The following is a 12,169-nucleotide window of genomic DNA, read 5'->3' as shown; positions in this document are numbered from 1 at the left end:
ACTGCGCCTCTGGTTCCTGGACAGGTCATTTTTTATACGTTGTGTTTCTTTGTGAATGCAGCAGAGATGTGCAGCTATGACTCTTATAAATGTTTACTACTGTAAATGTGCATGGAATTGTGCTGTTTCCCATGGCTGTACTACAGATTACCATGGTTTGCCTTTTTTTTTTATTGTGCTTTGCTATGCGCGCCTCGGCTTTTACAATGCTTAACTATGCTTTACAATGCTTTCGCTATGCTGTATTACACTTTGCTATGATTTTACTATGGGGAACCTTTATAAGGGGTAGGTATGTAGGGGCAGGTATTGACTTGCTTATTAAGGTACTGGGGAGAATGGAGTGTTTGGACTGGTGGTTATTTAAAGTTACGGGAGACAGTGCTGAAGAGCTGAGCATGGACTGTTTAGATTAGCACTCATTGCTGGGGTGCAGGGTGACAGCGCAGGAGAGCTGAGAATGGACTGTTTAGATTAGCGCTCATTGCTGGGGTGCAGGGTGACAGCTGAGAATGGACTGTTTTAGTACTTATGATGTGGCGTGAACGTGTCACCAATGTGTTGTATGTAAACAGACAGATGGCTTTAATCTCCAGTACTGACAGTAACTCCATATTCTTTTCCAGCAATATTTAATCCTTTTCCTTTCCTGTGGAAAACAAAATCTTGGAAAACAACATTAAAAATGGATTAAGGAGTCATTAAAAAAATAACTAACTCATTTAGTTCTCTGAATCCATGTGCAGTGGGTTGTGATAAAGTGTGGGTGGGAGAAGGGGGTCTCATGGAAATTGAAGCCAGGGAGAGGAGCATTTTCAAGCAGCTTAGGCATTATTATCCCACTTGAAAAACCTGACTTTTCAGTTTACAGCATAATTAGGTTTTCTGGTTATTCCATTGTACAGAAACTCTAGTGTTGAATTTCATTATTGTGTCAACCTTTTCCTTCATATAATATATATATAACTGTTTAAAGCTAATTAAGTGGCTCGTTAAGTTGAGTTGGTACAATGCAGTTACTATTGATACAAGCTTCAAATACAAACCAAGTGACATACAGTGCCATTGCAGTAGCACTACAAAGACAACACAGTGGTTATTTATCCAAAGGCAATGGTATTAGCCATTGCTACTATATGAACACAGGGAGCCACTGACACAAGGGTATGAACCAAAACATGCTGCTAATCTGTTATCAGTGATCCTGTTCTTTCTAGCTTGTCCCTCCAGCTGCTGTTGTCATTTTGCTTGACCTGGTGGCACCACTGTTATCTGTCGTGCACATTTAGTTGCATTGAAAGTGCAGAACATAGGCCTGCTAAGTGTTGTTACACTCCAATACCATAACAATGTGCTGTTCCTCTTACTTGGCTGTTTAGGGGTTATGTGTGAACACCAACGTCTACAGAAATGGTATCTCTTTGTGTAATGAAACCTGGTATGGATATCTATGGTTGTTTCCGTTCTTTCCAGTGGACAAATTGGAAGGGTGCTTTTGAGAGATTATGCTGTGGCACCTTGGCACTGGGTATTCTATGGTAAAGGCTAAGAAATGTGTAGTAGAGCAAACAAAAAGAATGGTAAAACACATAAGCAAAGTAAAAAAACAAAAAAAAACAGTGGTAAACTTTCATAAGAGTGGCATAATTCTATTTGTGTCCATCTAGGATCTGAAATACTCCAGAGTGTTCAGCTCCACTCGCTGTCTCAGTGTCCCTGTACTATCAATTATTTCAAAGCTGCGGGCCAGGGGACTGGGATTTTTATAGCTCTGCTGCCATTCGTCCAATCAGTTCTGCGTTAGCCGCGGTAAGACAGCCAAACAGCCAGGAGGCAGTGTGGCATCACTCTCCCTGATAGAAACCTTTAATGAGAGAAGTCATCCCCGCTCATTCCCTTCCACTGCTGGAGGGTTTGCTCGGAATCTTGAACCAGGAAAGAATTGTCCTCTGGCTAGGAAGAAGCTGTAAAGCATTAATACTAACGATTCTTCCTACTCAATGCGCTTACAAAACAGGAGCCAGTTAGTGAGAAGATAGAACCTATTGTGAACATCATTGCTGTTACAATATTATCACTCTGGTTGTGTACAGTCTCAGCAGTCTAGGACTCCTAGCTACAGGTTAAAGTATTGCCCTTGACCCACGCAAGGTAACAGCATTTGCAATATTTTTTGTGGGTGCATTAACATTGTCTATCTGTCCAAAAATTTACACAGCATGTTCACGCTGCTGCCCTGACAACTCCACATCAAATTCCATATTAAACTGTAGCACCTCTTCTATTGCTTCGTTACAGTTAGTTTTTAAGATTGGAAAATTACTGTACACTGCTTAAATATAAATGGGCATGAGGGCTGACTTGGACTGCAGGGTCTGTTTATGCACATATTTGAGGGAGGGGGAAGAACGAGAGGAGATGAGAAAGGCTTTGAGGAACGCTCAAACTTTTCTTTGAAGCTGGGAGTGGAACAGGGTCTGTACCAGGGAGCCTGCCTGCTGCTGAAGCTCTGCTTGCTGGGTTAGTTCAGACCGGCGCTCCCTTAGGAATGCACTGCTGGAGTTCAGTTTTCATTTAGTTTTATTTTTTTATATAGTAATACAAAAATATATATTTCTCTTAAATGAGGCTTAGAGCGCACCTTAAAGATTGGTGGTTAAAAGAGAGCATTGCTAATGGCCTACTAAATAGCCAATTCAAAGAGCTTTTAGCTGCACATGGGGGAAAATCGTATCATGCAATAAACACATCTGATTACACGTCATCAACAGTGAATACAGATCAAAAGTCCAGATTTGTTCTTTTGATTCGTACAATTGTATTTTCTAAAACCCTTTTTTCCCCCCTCAGCTAAAACTTAATTGAATTGGGACATAGTGGTTGTGGCTGAGGGACTTTAAGGTAGTGAGGCCTGGTGGTTAAACCTGGGACTGGCAGGCCTAGTCATTAGTTATCTGAGTTCATTTAGCCACCCAATGTAATAGCTATCTCTCGATAAAGTTAGCCACCCCCTCCCATTAAGGCAGCGAGCACCCCAGCATTACAGTGTAGACTCTCTGAGTCAGAAAGATGGATAGCAAAGGCAGTGACTGGAGACATGCAGAAGCTGTTATATAGTGTGGCTTACTATTGACTTGGCTTCTGTATCAATCCCCAAAGATGCTGGGTATGCTTAATGAGGCACTGGGACCGAGGCTGGCTCCTCTGTATGGCTGCCAATCTTTTCCTGTTCGGGATCACAGCTTCTGTCTCGGAGACACAGGCCTGTTGTATAAAAGTCTTATCAAGACATGTATCCGGTTGCCTTGGCAACTGCCATCCCATTGACAAACCTCTCATGGAGGTGGGGGAGGGATTGCCAGGACTGTGCAGTGAGCACCTTACCCACTTTTAGTGGATATTAGCTTCCATACAACACACATATGACAATTATTTGAGTCGATTTGTGGGCCCTGTAATTTGGAGAAAATTTCTTAATGGTTATGATCCTTTGTGGGGCTGAGGGGGTCCTGGACAAAACAAACAAACTTTGATTTCCTGCAATTTTTAATATTGCTATCAAAAACTGTTTGAGAAAAATGAAAGCAGATGTAGTGGATGAACTCAGTTGCCCACTAATGTTACAGGTTTTAGAAGATTGCATTATCTGGGTTATCTAAAGAGAATTAAATAGCTTTTCTGTAGTCCGTAGGCTCTGTAAATTGCAGTTCCATGTTGAAAACAGTTATCAGCATGTTACTGTTGTAGCTGGCCGTCATTCAGTTTGCATTGGTATGTAAATTGGTTGCTGTTTTTGAGCTTCATAATAATAACTATGAAAAAGATACAGGAGATTTCTGTACACCAAATTTGAAATAAAAGTGCAGCTTTGCCTCTTTCTTAATATATCAGTTTAGCACACATGGAAGTATTATAAATGGAAATATACAGTAAGTGAAATCCAAAATTGCCTACTAGGTACTACAGTTCACTGCTGAAATTCCAATTATATCATAATGGGCACAGTTTTCATTTCTGGTTGCAGCCATGCAAAGTGGCTCCAGTAGAACGTAGCATTTAGTTTCGCACGGTCTTGACTTGCAGAGAATAGAAAAGCGTGGGAAGTTTCCTTTTCTTTAAAGCGGGTCATGCCAGGGCTGTGCGGGTACTCCTAATAGGGATTGCCTTTCAGGAGTATTTATTATTTATTAAATGATATAATTATTAATCATTTTAAAATAATACTTGCATTGGTCAGTTTACGGCCTTGTATGGCAGTACAGCGGTAAAAATGTCCGTCCGTCTGTCCTCACGGCACTCTGCCAGCGCAAGCGGAGTCTCATTACAGTTTGAAGGCATGACAAGTTATAAAAATGAGTGCATCCTAACTAGAGCACCAAAACAATGAGATAGGAAACTCAGGAGGAATAAGAACTAAATACAACGAGCTCTCCATTATCCTGCCATGCTTTTCAAGGAAATATTTTCTAATGGAGACGAAATGACTGTGAGTGAAGATGGATATTTGGGCCAGTGTATAAATCTAGTACCAAGTCTCCGAATGATACAGCGCTCTCCAGTTGGGATAATTTTTCCAAGTGTATAGGAAACTCATGTATTACAGAACCACATTTGTGTAACCGGGGGATATTAAAAAAATATACAAATGTTACCCTAAAATATAAAGAAGTGTGCAAATCCATAAAAAAGGGTAACAGATAACTAATTGAATATGTATTTAGCAATAGCATATCTTTATATAACCTTGTATGTGTAAAGTCGTGTTCCACTGTGTACTGCCTTATTCCTCTAGGGTTTTGCTCCAATAAAAATCCTGACCATGCACACACAGTTTGAACTTCACAAGCACAAAGCATGAATCAACTTCAAAACAGGAAAGCATAGAAATGTATTCCCTTTCAGTCCCTCGCCCCCTTTGCCATCCCTCTCCCCTCCTCACTGTTGTCTGCTAGGTTCTAGATGATGCTGAGCAGAGAGGAGAGGGAGGGGAAGAAGGCAGAAGGGTTTGATTATTAAACAGTGAATTAGCTGTTTAAAGAGAAAATCACAAAATCAATCCAGGAACAAACAAAAGAAAAGAGCAACAAGAAACAGCACAGCTTTGAGATTAATAAAAAAAAAAAGTGTGTTTAAATTAGTAAGCACTAGCGCCATCTAGTGAACAGCAGTGTATTACCAGCAAACACAAAGCAATTGTTCACTAGGAGGCGCTGGTTCTTACTTCTCTAAAGATGCTAAAGAGCACAGTATTGGAGTAATTGCTATAGACACCACCCTGAATGATTCCAAACACCATATGCATGTTAGGTGACATTACAAATTCATAGATTTAATGTAGCTTCAAAATAGCAACACACTACAGCTGAATACAAAATCCTTCAGACTGAGAAATGTCACATAATACAGAGGGAGAGAGAGAGAGAGAGAGAGAGAGAGAGAGAGAGAGAGAGAGAGAGAGAGAGAGAGAGAGAGAGAGAGAGAGCGAGTGTGTCCTCTTATGTAGGTCAAGGTTACAGTGAGTGAGGGAGTCTGTAGGAAATTGAGTTCACAGAATGAAGAATACAGGAAACACACTGCTGGACTGGAATGAAAAGTAAATCAAGTAGTAAACGGGGCTTAGTTTGAGACATGCTATTCATTTAGCTGCTGCTAGGGCACTATAGGGCACACTTTAAAGGTGTGCTCTTTGTATACAAGGCTGTAGCCTTTTATTGTCTAAGCTGATTGCTTCTTGTGCTCCTGCCTTTCGCTCGATGGATGTTGACTATGCCATGGATCTGACTGTGCAACATGGAGAGCAAAAGAGCTTTCATTATTAAGATGTGTCACTCACTGCCTTGCAGTATTAAGCACCGTGAAAGTTTTTAAATCCAGATGGGAAATGAACCTGTTTGAATCAGCGTGCATTGTTTTAGATTGTAGATACTGGGTTTACAAAACATTAAGGTGGTCTGAAATTAGCATTTCACTTAATGTTTGAAACGGCAAATGCATAGTGAATCTCGCGTGATCACTTTTATGTTCTTGCAGTATTACCTGGTAAAGGCTTAGGAAAATGTAGTCTAATGCAATAATCAGTGTTTACAATGAATGCAGACCTTTGCTGGAGCCTGAGCTGTCTGTATCACAGCGATACACATCATAAATCAGCAAGGGAATTCATTCTCAACTTTTCCTGGTGATTGTCTTGTATCCAGATCACATTCCCTCCTCCACCTGTGCTGGTGCTCTGATTGAAATGAGTGGGGTATTGTGGGAATAGAAAACCAGAATTATTGCAGGAAGAAACAGGATTTGTATACACTGACGTGTTAAAGAGAACCTTTCTCCTGGGGAATGCTGAGAAATGTATTCCTCATGTGATTTATGTGTAAATAAAAAACAATTGGGACTAAGCTAAAAAAAAAATATGCTATGCGATGTGGACAGCGCGGGATACAGCAAAGGTAAAATAATGTGTTTCTTATTCACACTGCAGGTTGTTTTCTGTAACACCTTAAGCATGGGACTGTATTGCATTGGCGAGGAGGGACACACTGTTTAGTCATGTGTGGGTTGCTTATTCAGAATCAATGTGCATCCTCTAGTTATCAAACACCTCCAGAATGCTTTGAAATATTCAGAGATCTCCGAGCCCCTGTCTCTAGTCTAGCTTTCACACAGACAAGCCTGCACAAGACTTGACATATGAAATTATATGATGGGTATTTATGAGAGTCTCCATTATCACATGTTCTGCATAAGGTGAAATATTTGTCCTGCTGTCAGTCATTTATGAATGAATCACGCATTACTTTTTCAAAGCTGTCGAGTGGCTGTGTGAATTCCAAATAAAGCTTGAGTATTTGAAAAACAAGTCAGACTATTCTATTCTCCAGCACTGTCACAGAGCACCGTAATAATGAACATTATTCTAAACACTCCATTCTCAGCTCTCCAGCACTGTCAATATCCTGTACCGTAATAATGAACATTATTCTAAACACTCCATACCCTGTACTCAGGCGTTATTGAACATTCTCAGCTCTCCAGCACTGTCAATATCCTGTACCGTAATAATGAACATTATTCTAAACACTCCATTCTCAGCTCTCCAGCACTGTCAATACCCTGTACCGTAATAATGAACATTATTCTAAACACTCCATTCTCAGCTCTCCAGCACTGTCAATACCCTGTACCGTAATAATGAACATTATTCTAAACACTCCATTCTCAGCTCTCCAGCACTGTCAATACCCTGTACCGTAATAATGAACATTATTCTAAACACTGCATTCTCAGCTCTCCAGCACTGTCAATACCCTGTACCGTAATAATGAACATTATTCTAAACACTCCATTCTCAGCTCTCCAGCACTGTCAATATCCTGTACCGTAATAATGAACATTATTCTAAACACTGCATTCTCAGCTCTCCAGAAATGTGATTGTGAACCAGTTCTCTCCGTTCTCAGCTCTCCAGCATTGTCACTCAGCACCGTGACATTGATACTTTCCAGCAATGTCTGTGAACCAAATTTCTCCATTCTCAGCTCTCCAGCACTGTCATTACCTTCACCTTAACAATGACAATAAGTCTAATCTATCCATTCTCAGCTCTCCAGCACTGTCCCCCTGTGCGATAATGAGCACAGCAACACTATTCAAACTTTAACTTGAGTAGAATAACACCATCAAAGGAAAAAAGAGTGTGGAAAGTTCTCCTTTCCCCCTGTGTCCTCAGTGCTAAGCTGCTGATTTCGTTAAATAACTTATATTTCATGTTTTTTTTTCTTTAAATCTATGGAGATTGATTAAAACGAGGAGCCATCCATCTCTACAGAAACACAGTAAATTTATAGCAGCAAATATAGGGCAGAGGCAGACAGTAGCAGGCATTGAAGAGAGTAATTAGGACAAGGTTAGTGCAAGACATCCCGTCTTGTTAGATTCAGACACTACAGCAATTATATGCATGGTCACAAGTCAATTAGTCTGGGGTGCTGCTGGCGAGCTGCAGTGAAAAAAACTTTTAGAAACGGACGGATGCCATTCTGTGTTTTGTGTCCCTGTAAAAATGTACATTTCTTTTATTTCCATCTATAAAGCTTTTTCTAGATGGAGGTAGCCCCGCTGAGCGCTCCATCGCCCTTGTCGATCCACGTGGCTGTCCTAGAACCATGCTGTGACCTTTGTTTGATGTCTTCATTGCTCTAGTTACTGACACACTTTGCAGCCAGTGACAGGCTTTGACCCTGAAGCTTTGACATTGCTGTAGTAAAATGGCCTCGGAGGTGCAGGTGACCTGAAAGTAAGGTATGTGACCTGGGAGCTTTCTTAAACCTAGTATGGTACCATCATTTATTCAAATAAACAGTTTCTTCAATACAGTATAAGCAGAAGTACTTTGCAAGGTTATGTACGCCATGTAATCTGAATTGCTACTGAAAAATACTGTAGCTTCCAACTACAGTGATAGACAGAAAGAGATATTACTATAGTTTTGGCTCGTAAAAAAATAACCTTTTTGTTCTACCTTATTTTTCCTGGATGGGCACAGCCTCTGAAATTACTTCCAGTTTCTGCTGAGGATTTCACACAGGTAACCAGGGATTCAAACTAGTTTTTTTTAGAACGTGCAGGTTTTTTAGCTCGTTGATTTATATCTGACCTTTGGTCGTGCCTGTTTTTAACACACTCCCCTTGAAAGTAGTAAAAGGCTTTTTAAAAGAGTGATCATCTCAACTCACAAGCTGTAGGATTGATTACATTCAACAATGAATGAATAATGACTTCATTAGGGTCTCTTTAGTGGGTCCCCTAAAAACATCAACACACCCACTCAGAGTTCAATAAAGGGACATCAAATGTTCTATAGTCTTTCGTGCAACAGTAGCTTGAAAAGAAACACCATTGTGTATTATATATGTCTATTCATGTAATTATTCCTGGTAGATTGCATGTTTCAAAAGCATGCCATCAACACTGAGAATGTACCAGCCCTGAAGATAAACACTGCAAGACTAATTTCTCTGTTGAGAAAACAAACTCGACCCAAGAATGTTCTGTGGTGAATTGCAATCATGCAAAAGGATGCTTCATAAGTAAATGCATCTTCAATCAGTGTGCATGTAGAAGCTCTTATATAGTCCAAAGTTCTTTCTTACGGTAATAGTTTTGTAATATATATATATATATTTCTTTCTTTCTAGAAAATAACAGTGAAAAATTTGCATCTGGTTAATGTTGTTTTTGGATTACTCTTTGTGTGTCAATGATGCCCCTTGGTGGCTGCATTGGAGATTGTTGCTCCCTGCTTCCCCAGAGGCTGCCTCTCTGGCAAATACACTATGTCAGGTCACCCCCTGCACTGAACTGACAGATGGCAGCTCCCTTATAAACTCTGCCCAGCAGGCAAACCTACTTCATCGATCGATCAGGAGACAGGAAAACACAAAGAATCAATCAGGACAGTTTTCTATGTTATAGAAGGCTATTGCCTTTTCCACTGTTTGGAAATGATACCTTTAAAGGAGCAGAAAGAAGCGCTCTTTCTGTGAAAGTCTAAGGCTAATCTTCCTGCTTGCAGAAACCTACTCATTTTAATCTCGTGTTTGACTCATTTTAATCTCGTGTTTGATAAAGTATTCAGTACTGGGAAATGCTAGTGGTGGTATATTTGATATACTCGCCCAGCTTTTAGCATTTTGTGACCCCCATATAGAATATTGAAGTGGGTTCAAATGAAGATTTGTGGTGTTTTATAATTTGAAGGTCATTAATGAATACCTTCAAATTATAAGCCTGAGACCATAGGGCATTATTTGTTTTATTATTACTGAAGAACACACCCCAGCAATGCCATTATCACAATTATAACTGGATAGTTTTCCATCATTTATTACAGTAGATGTGTTGTACTGCAATCCACAACTTTAAATGCATTACTGCTGTGAGTTTTGGGGACCAGTTTTAAGGAGTTGACTATGAAATGATTATGATAAAAAAAGAAAATGTTGCAGAGCGTGTATAAAACATGCTAAAGCTCAAAGAGGTTTGGTAAAGTAATAATAATAATAATAATAATAATAATAATAATAATAATAATAATAATAATAATAAATGCATCATTACCAGGCAAATATATCATGGAAAACTGGTTGAAGAAATGAGGCATCCTCCTAGCCTTTATACATTAAAACTGGCAATAATGTGCATTCTTGTGTAGTGTGAATCCATTCCAGTTTTTTCAGCCAGCCCAGAGCAAGGCATAAAATGATACAGGGGGGGGGGTGGCTCCATAGCGAGGAATGAGACAGGCTCTTAAAAAACAGGACAACTGCCGTAAGCAGGAAGGAATTGAATGTCCTCTTTGGGTGTAGTACAGCCTGCTTTTTGGCTTTGACAGCAAACGATGGAACACGGTGGGACACACGTGCAGGTACACAGCAACAAGTGGCCATGCCATCTTACCATCCATCTGATCAATAAAAACAACTCTGTTCTGTCATTGTATGATACGCTGGGGGAATCTGAAGAGCAGTCCTCAAAGCAAAGGTACCAAGATTATTATTATAAACGAATTCGACATTCGTCTTAAGATGTGCTTAATATTTAACACAGGGCGTCTATGCACAGGTTTGTTTGTCAATCGTTATTTAAAGGAGTTAATCATACGTTATTTAATTTAATTTGGTATTTGTTACACAGTTCTCAGCAACATTCTAGTGACAGTGTCAGGAACATTAAATTGTTTTGAAAAACAGAATTATTTAAAAGGGATCAGTATTAATATGATGATGCCTACGGAGAACTGTGTCAGAAATGCAAATTACTTTTAACTGGTGATTAAAGAAAGATAAATCGCTATGCAATTAAACTGCATTTAATAAACATGCAGGTGAAGACTTTTTAATTAAAAAGCCATGTTGAAAATGCTATCCACCCATTGCATATTAATGACTGTTGACTGATTTTTTAGGCTGCTAATTAAATGTCATTAACTGCATTACTCCTACAGTATGCTGTTTGGGGGTTTTGACTGAATTATTTTAGACTCTGTTAATCGTCTAACAAACAACTCCACATCATCTGTGGATTACACTGAAGCAGCGTTCCAAAACAAGTAGCACTGAAATAAAACTGGTACCCCTGTACACCTGCTCGTGACAGCATGTAGTATGATGCTGAGCACTGTTTCCTACTCTGGCAATTTATTTCACATTGTAAGACAATGGGATATTTATTTGTTTTTATTTTTATTTATTTTTTAATTTACACTGTTAACAATCGTTAACAACTAGCTTACTAACATATTAATGAAGCTTGTTCATGTTTTTGTTAATGGTTGTTTAATATATAGCTGTAAACGAATCGATCATTGAATTGGGGTTAAATTTGCATTAAAGATGCTTCTTTAGTAAAGCAAATAAGATCATGTTTTATTATACCTTTACGAATACATTTAAAAAGGGCCATTAAAAAATAAAATGTGACTGATAATTGAACAATAGTGCAATTACAATAAGCCACCAGGTCGTGCTTAGTAAAAATATCCTGTTCAGAATTATACTTCAAGTGTATTTAGCCACAGTGTTTCCTTGGTGTAAATGGTGCTTTCTGTAAGTAAGTAAATAAATAAATTAACATAAATAAAGATTATTTATAGATTACCAATACATTACTAACAGGCAGGCTGTATTACACATCAAGGTTTTTGTTTTCATCTAACTAGCGGTTTTATTGAAAAGCTACATCATTCGTTTAATGGGGTCATAAAAAGAAAGCTCTCCCGCTGATCAGATCCGCGAGGCATGAAGCTTTGAACAGCCTGGGGTAAATCGATCAGTCCTTCTCCTCCCCTGCTAGAAGTCAGTCTCAGCCTCCTGTTCAAATCGCTCCCTCGGCCACTCTGAAAGATCAAGGACTTGTCAGCCCTTTGACGGCTGCTTTGTGCCACCCTTGTGGACATGCTCTTTGAATGGCACATACAGGACATCACACCATTCTCAGCTCTACAGCGCTGTTACAGTGTAGATTAACGAGGAGAACTATTCTGAATATCCCATTCTCGGCTCTCCATTACACTGCATATTAATATGAGCTCTAGTCTAAACACCCCATTCTCAGTTTTTTAACACAGTCCCCTGAAATAATGATCTGTAGTCTCCACACTCCATTCTCAACT

General features: G+C 39.4%; 1 protein-coding gene across 4 annotated transcripts in view; it reads left to right on the top strand.

The window, feature by feature from the left end:
- The window catches only part of LOC121319376 (disks large-associated protein 4-like), a 108,100-nt gene that overhangs the window by 59,302 nt on the left and 36,629 nt on the right, over positions 1 to 12,169 (top strand). Inside the window, exon 4 of one of the 4 annotated variants that reach the window (XM_041256759.1) lies at positions 8,091 to 8,298. The exons of 2 other annotated variants lie outside the window; for them this stretch is intronic. The gene's annotated coding sequence lies outside the window, so the exon portion shown is untranslated. Of the gene's footprint in view, positions 1 to 8,090; positions 8,299 to 10,357; positions 10,540 to 12,169 lie in introns of those variants that run through there. One more of the 4 variants, XM_041256760.1, reaches the window with a different exon arrangement.

This window comes from Polyodon spathula, chromosome 8, assembly GCF_017654505.1.
Source record: "Polyodon spathula isolate WHYD16114869_AA chromosome 8, ASM1765450v1, whole genome shotgun sequence".
Classification (NCBI taxonomy): domain Eukaryota; kingdom Metazoa; phylum Chordata; class Actinopteri; order Acipenseriformes; family Polyodontidae; genus Polyodon; species Polyodon spathula.
Note: the sequence above shows the minus strand (reverse complement) of the source record. Positions and strands in the feature narration are given on the sequence as shown.